The following is a 6,000-nucleotide window of genomic DNA, read 5'->3' on the forward strand; positions in this document are numbered from 1 at the left end:
GGGTTTTCTTTGGGTGGTCTAGTTTCCTCCCAGAGTTCTAAGATGTAACAATTATGAGGTTAAGGTTGTCATTGTAAATTGTCCTGTAATTAGGTTAGGCTTAAGTCGGGGAATTGTTGGGAGCAACTGGGTGGCACAGCTCAAAGGGTCTAATCGGCACTGTCTCGCTAAATAAATAAAATAAGTCAATAAATAAAATTAAGATGCTTGAGAAAGTCAACAGAATCTATGTGAAATTTTTAATTTAAAGAAGAATATGTTATAAAATTGTGAAGGGTTGCATTGCAAATAAAATAAGGCATAACGCCCATGAAGCATATTGGCAATGATCTCCATTTGAACCACGTCAGCTTCATCAGATTTTTTTGCCTGGGCTTTCCGAATTCCCTATGATTCACTGACCTAAATATTCTTAAAGGTCATGTTGCAGCTAATCATTTGTAAATCTTCGAGACACACACCGCTGTTCATACCAGTTTGAAACTCTGGCAGTGGCACTGAGAAGAAAATGCCAAGAAGCCAGAAAGGGCAGAAGGACTTCAACTCAATTCACTGTCTGAATCATGATTCAAGATTCAAAGTTCAAGATTGTTATTGTCATTCTTTAGTATACAAGTGTAAAAGAGAACAAAATGATTGTTAAAGCAACACACACTAGATGCTGGTGAACGCAACCAACCAGGCAGCATCTATGGGAAGAGGCACAGTCGATGTTTCGGGCCGAGGCCTTTCTCCCGTCCTGACGAAGTGTCTCGGCCCGAAATGTCGACTGTGCTTCTTCCTACGGATGCTGCCTGGCCTGCTGTGTTCCACCAGCATTTTGTGTGTGTTGCTTGAATTTCTAGCATCTACAGATTTCCTTGTGTTTGCGTTTTTAAAATAACTATTACTCTAGATCTGATGCAGCATAAAGAAAATATAATAAGCATAAAGAAAACAATAAAAACACAATAAATTAAATCCACAGCTCTATCATGCCATAGCTTTGCCTCTGATTTCCCCACGGGGGATCAGAGAGTATCCATGGTTGTCAAGGTGTTATGGGAAAAGTACTTTGCTCATTATGGCCTCCCAAGAAGGGTACATATTGATCAGGCAAGGGATTTTGAGAGTCGGCTCATACTTGAGTTACTGGGCATGCTTAGAGTCGAGAAGTCGAGGACCATGCCATTTCATCCTCAGGGTGATCTTCAGCCTGAAAGGTTCAACCGGACATTGTTAGACCTGCTTGGAACCCTGGATGCCAACAAAAAGAGCAACTGGAGTCGGCATATTGGGCATTTGGTACATTGCTATAACTATACACAGAGTGAAGCTACTAGATACATGCCATACTATCTGATGTTTGGGCATGAAGCGAGATTACCTGTAGATCTCTGTTTTGGAACCGATGGTTAAGACTTGCCACAGAAGACGTATTTCAAGTATGTGTCTCACATAAGGAAAGAACTGCAAAAAGCTTATGTGATAGCACCAGTTTTTGCTACTAAGCAAAACCAAGGAAACCAGAGGAGATATGATCAAAAGATTAGGTTCTCTCAACTGATGCCTGGAGGCAGAGTTTTAACAAGAAATTCGGGTCTACCAGGGAAGCATAAGTTGGCCAGCCGCTGGGTGTCTACACCTTACATAGTGGAGAGCCAGATGCAAAATGTGCCAGTTTTCCAGTGAAGCCAAAGGATGGGAATGGTCCTGCCGAAATTCTCCATTGGAATCCCCTTCCATCCCCAGGGCAGGAAGTACATGTTGCCCCAATGCCTGACAAGGAACCTACACCTAGTAGGCGAACTCTGCTGAAGAGGACGGCAGTAAGGCAATCAGCTACAACAGCGTGATTTCAGTGGAAAGACCTGAAAAGGGACCAACCGCAGAGGATGAGGAAATCAGAGTATGGTATGCTTTACCTTATGCAAACTCCCCAAGAACTGTGGAAGAAATTTCTGTTTCTCCCAGCCCTGACTCGGAGGTAATGGGGAGGACTACCAGTGGACAGGTAGATGTGATAATAGTCAGTGAGGGGAAACTGGGCTCAAACATAATTCGGGATGAAGCTGAGTTCAGTCAGGTGGCCAGGGACCTGAGTCACCAGAAGGTACAAGTGATAGATGGGGGGGGGCACCCCCAAGTAAACATTCACAAGAAGTGGCTGAGGTTGAAGAAGCTGACAATGAGATAAGAAGGTCTCAGGAAGTCAGGAAACCCCCAGATTACTTAACCCCCGATTGGCTGGCATATGATGCACTGGGGAAACAGAGTGTTGCTTCTATCATAACAGTAAGATATGTTACTGCTATTTACAAATGGATTGGGGGGTGAGGGTAAAGACTGAAAACACAAAATTCCTTTGAATGCTGTGTTATTAATAATGGTTTAATAAGTTCCAAAGTCATGAGGATATGACTACTTTTTGTGGGGGCAGAATGTAATGCCCTGGTTAAGATATCTATTGCTATGCTGTGAGGTATTTTATTTTAGCAGTTTCCTGCAAAAGCAGTATTTTGGTTTTGGCCAAAGATAAGGAGCTATGTTGTTCAAGTTAGGAATGTTGTGTCCTTGTAGGAAATAGGATGGTGGGATGGAGAGAGTGTTCTAGAGAGAGCTAGACGGAGAGAGATTTCTGATGGACAGTAGTTGGGATTGCGGTCTTTTGGCGGGAGATGCGGAGAGGAGAGGATCGGGGAGGAGGCCTGGAGGATCCTATCCAAAGGGAAGATCTGAATGCAAGGAGTGCTTCATGAGCCAAAGGAGCCTAAGAAGGGAAGTTCTACCTGTGATCGGAGAAGAGAATTCAGCACCATGAGAAAAGGGATAAACCCAACCACTACAGACATGAAATACAATGTTTATGTGCACGTTTAGACTAGGCACTTTATTTTTTTTTCTCTTTCTATTAACTGCTTGGTAAAGCTAAAATTGGTAAATATACTTACTTTATAATTTTATGCTGGTACATGATCAGTTATTTCTTGACAACCGATGTTTGTGTATGGACAATATTTACAGAGCATTTGTTCCTTTCATCAGAAATCCCAACGTTCCTGTTTGGTTGAACCCCAAATCATACGGACCCTAGATGTATATTGTTTAGAAAGGTGGCCTTCTCATCGCTGAGCAACGTGACTGTTAGCCGAGTTAGCTAGCGAGCCAAGCTGCCATAGGAGCTCTGGTGAGAGGGTAACACATCGGATTATACATAGACTGATTGTATGCAACTAAAGTAACACTAGGTACAGGAAGGTGATGAATCAACATAAAGGAAGGAGATTAACAGTCTGGCTGAGTGGTGTCATAACAACAACCTCTTACTCAATGTCAGCAAGACCAAGGAGTTGATAATTGACTTCAGGAGAAGGAACCAAAGGTCCAGAGTCAGTCTCCATTGGAGAATTGGAGGTGGAGAGAGTCAGTGACTGTAAATTCCTCAGTGTTATTATTTTGGAAAAGCTCTCCTGGGCCCAGCATGACAGCACCTCTACTTCCTTAGGAGTTTGTGAAGTCTGACATCTAAAACTTTGACAAACTTCTACAGATATGTGGTGGAGAGTGTATTGACTGGCTGCATCACAGCCTGGTATAGAAACACCAAAGCCCTTGAATGAATAAAGTAGTGATATGGTCCAGTCCCCACCACTCAGCATGTCTACATGAAGCATTTTTGCAGGAAAACAGCATCCATCATCAAGGACCCCTGGCCACACACAATCAGAGAGAAGGTACAGGAGCCTCAGGACTCACACCACCAGGTTCAGCAACAGTTATTACCCCTCAACCATCAGCCTTGTGAACCAAAGGGGCTATCTTGACTCAACCTCAACTGCCCCATCATTGAAATGTTCCCACAACAATAGACAATAGACAATAGATAATAGGTGCAGGAGCAGGTCATTGGGCTCTTCGAGCCAGCACCGCCATTCACTGTGATTATGGCTGATCATCCACAATCAGTACCCTGTTCCTGCCTTCTCCCCACATCCCTTGACTCCACTATCTTTAAGAGCTTTATCTAACTCTTTCTTGAAAGAGTCCTCTGGACTCACTGACAAGGACTCTTGATCTCATGTTCTCAATATTCATTGCATATTTATTTATTTATTTATATAATTTCTTTGTTTTCATATTTGAACAGCTTGATGTCTTCTGCATATTGGTTAAATGCCCAAGTTGGTGCGGTCTTTCGTTGATTCTGTTATGGTTATTACTCTGTGGATTTATTGAGGATACCCACAAGAAAACAAATCTCTGGGATGTATGTGGTGACATAAATGTATTTTGATAATAAATTTATTTTCAACTTTGAGAACCTGTACATAAGGTGACCGGGACAGGCAATGATAAAGTAGTGATAGTGGAGAGTGTGGGGGGGGGGCGGGTAGGTTAATGAGTGGAGGTGTTGGTCAATCTGGGGGCTTGGGGGGAGATAGCTGTTTTTGAGTCTAGTGTTCCTGTCATGTATGCTGCATAGCATCTTCTCTGATGGGAGTAGAATAAACAGAAATCCTTCATGTTGGAAACCAAATGAGTTGCAACAGCATCTCTGGGCTGGAATGGAACAACGTCATGATTTAGAGGTCCTTCACTGCGTGGTCTTGTGAGGCCAGGCTCAACTTTGCTCCTACTATCTCTTTGATTTTAATAATTGGACAGTACATTATGCACTGGTGTCATTGTGAAAATCAAGCATGATTAAATCCAACATTCAGTTACAAAATTAATTGAAAATTTTACTTCCATTTGCCATCCATCCAGTTATTACTATCTTTATAACCATAACCATATAACCATATAACAATTACAGCACAGAACCAGGCCATCTCAGCCCTTCTAGTCCGTGCCGAACTCTTACTCTCACCTAGTCCCACCGACCTGCACTCAGCCCATAACCCTCCATTCCTTTCCTGTCCATATAGCTATCCAATTTAACTTTAAACAACAACATCGAACCTGCCTCAACCACTTCCACTGGAAGCTCGTTTCACACAGCTACCACTCTCTGAGTAAAGAAGTTCCCCGTCATGTTACCCCTAAACTTTTGCTCTTTAACTCTCAACTCATGTCCTCTTGTTTGAATATCCCCCACTCTCAATGGAAAAAGCCTATCCACGTCAACTCTATCTATCCCCCTCATAATTTTAAATACTTCTATCAAGTCCCCCCTCAACCTTCTATGTTCCAAAGAATAAAGACCCAACTTGTTCAACCTATCTCTGTAACTTAGGTGATGAAACCCAAAGTAACATTCTAGTAAATCTTCCCTGTACTCTCTCTATTTTGTTGACATCTTTCCTATAATTTGGTGACCAAAACTGTACACAACACTCCAAATTTGGCCTCACCAGTGCCTTGTACAATTTCAACATTACGTCCCAACTCCTGTACTCAATGCTCTGATTTATAAAGGCCAGCATACCAAAAGCTTTCTTCACCACCCTATCCACATGAGATTCCACCTTTAGGGAACTATGCACCATTATTCCTAGATCCCTCTGTTCTACTGCATTCCTCAATGCCCTACCATTTACCATGTATGTCCTATTTTGATTAGTTCTACCAAAATGTAGCACTTCACTTTTATCAGCATTAAACTCCATCTGCCATCTTTCAGCCCACTCTTCTAACTGGCCTAAATCTCTCTGCAAACTTTGAAAACCTACTTCATTATCCACAACTCCACCTATCTTATTATCATCTGCATACTTACTCATCCAATTTACCATCCCATCATCCAGATCATTAATGTATATGACAAATAACATTGGACCCAGTACAGATCCCTGAGGCACACCACTAGTCAACGGCCTCCAATCTGACAAACAGTTATCCACCACCACTCTCTGGCGTCGCCCATCCAGCCACTGCTGAATCCATTTTACTACTTCAATATTAATACCTAACGATTGAACCTTCCTAACCAACCTTCCGTGTGGGACCTTCTCAAAGGCCTTACTGAAGTCCATATAGATAAAATCCACCGCTTTACCCTTGTCAACATTCCTAGTAACC

The sequence above is a fragment of the Mobula hypostoma genome, chromosome 20 (assembly GCF_963921235.1).
Source record: "Mobula hypostoma chromosome 20, sMobHyp1.1, whole genome shotgun sequence".
NCBI classification, from domain to species: Eukaryota; Metazoa; Chordata; class Chondrichthyes; order Myliobatiformes; family Myliobatidae; genus Mobula; species Mobula hypostoma.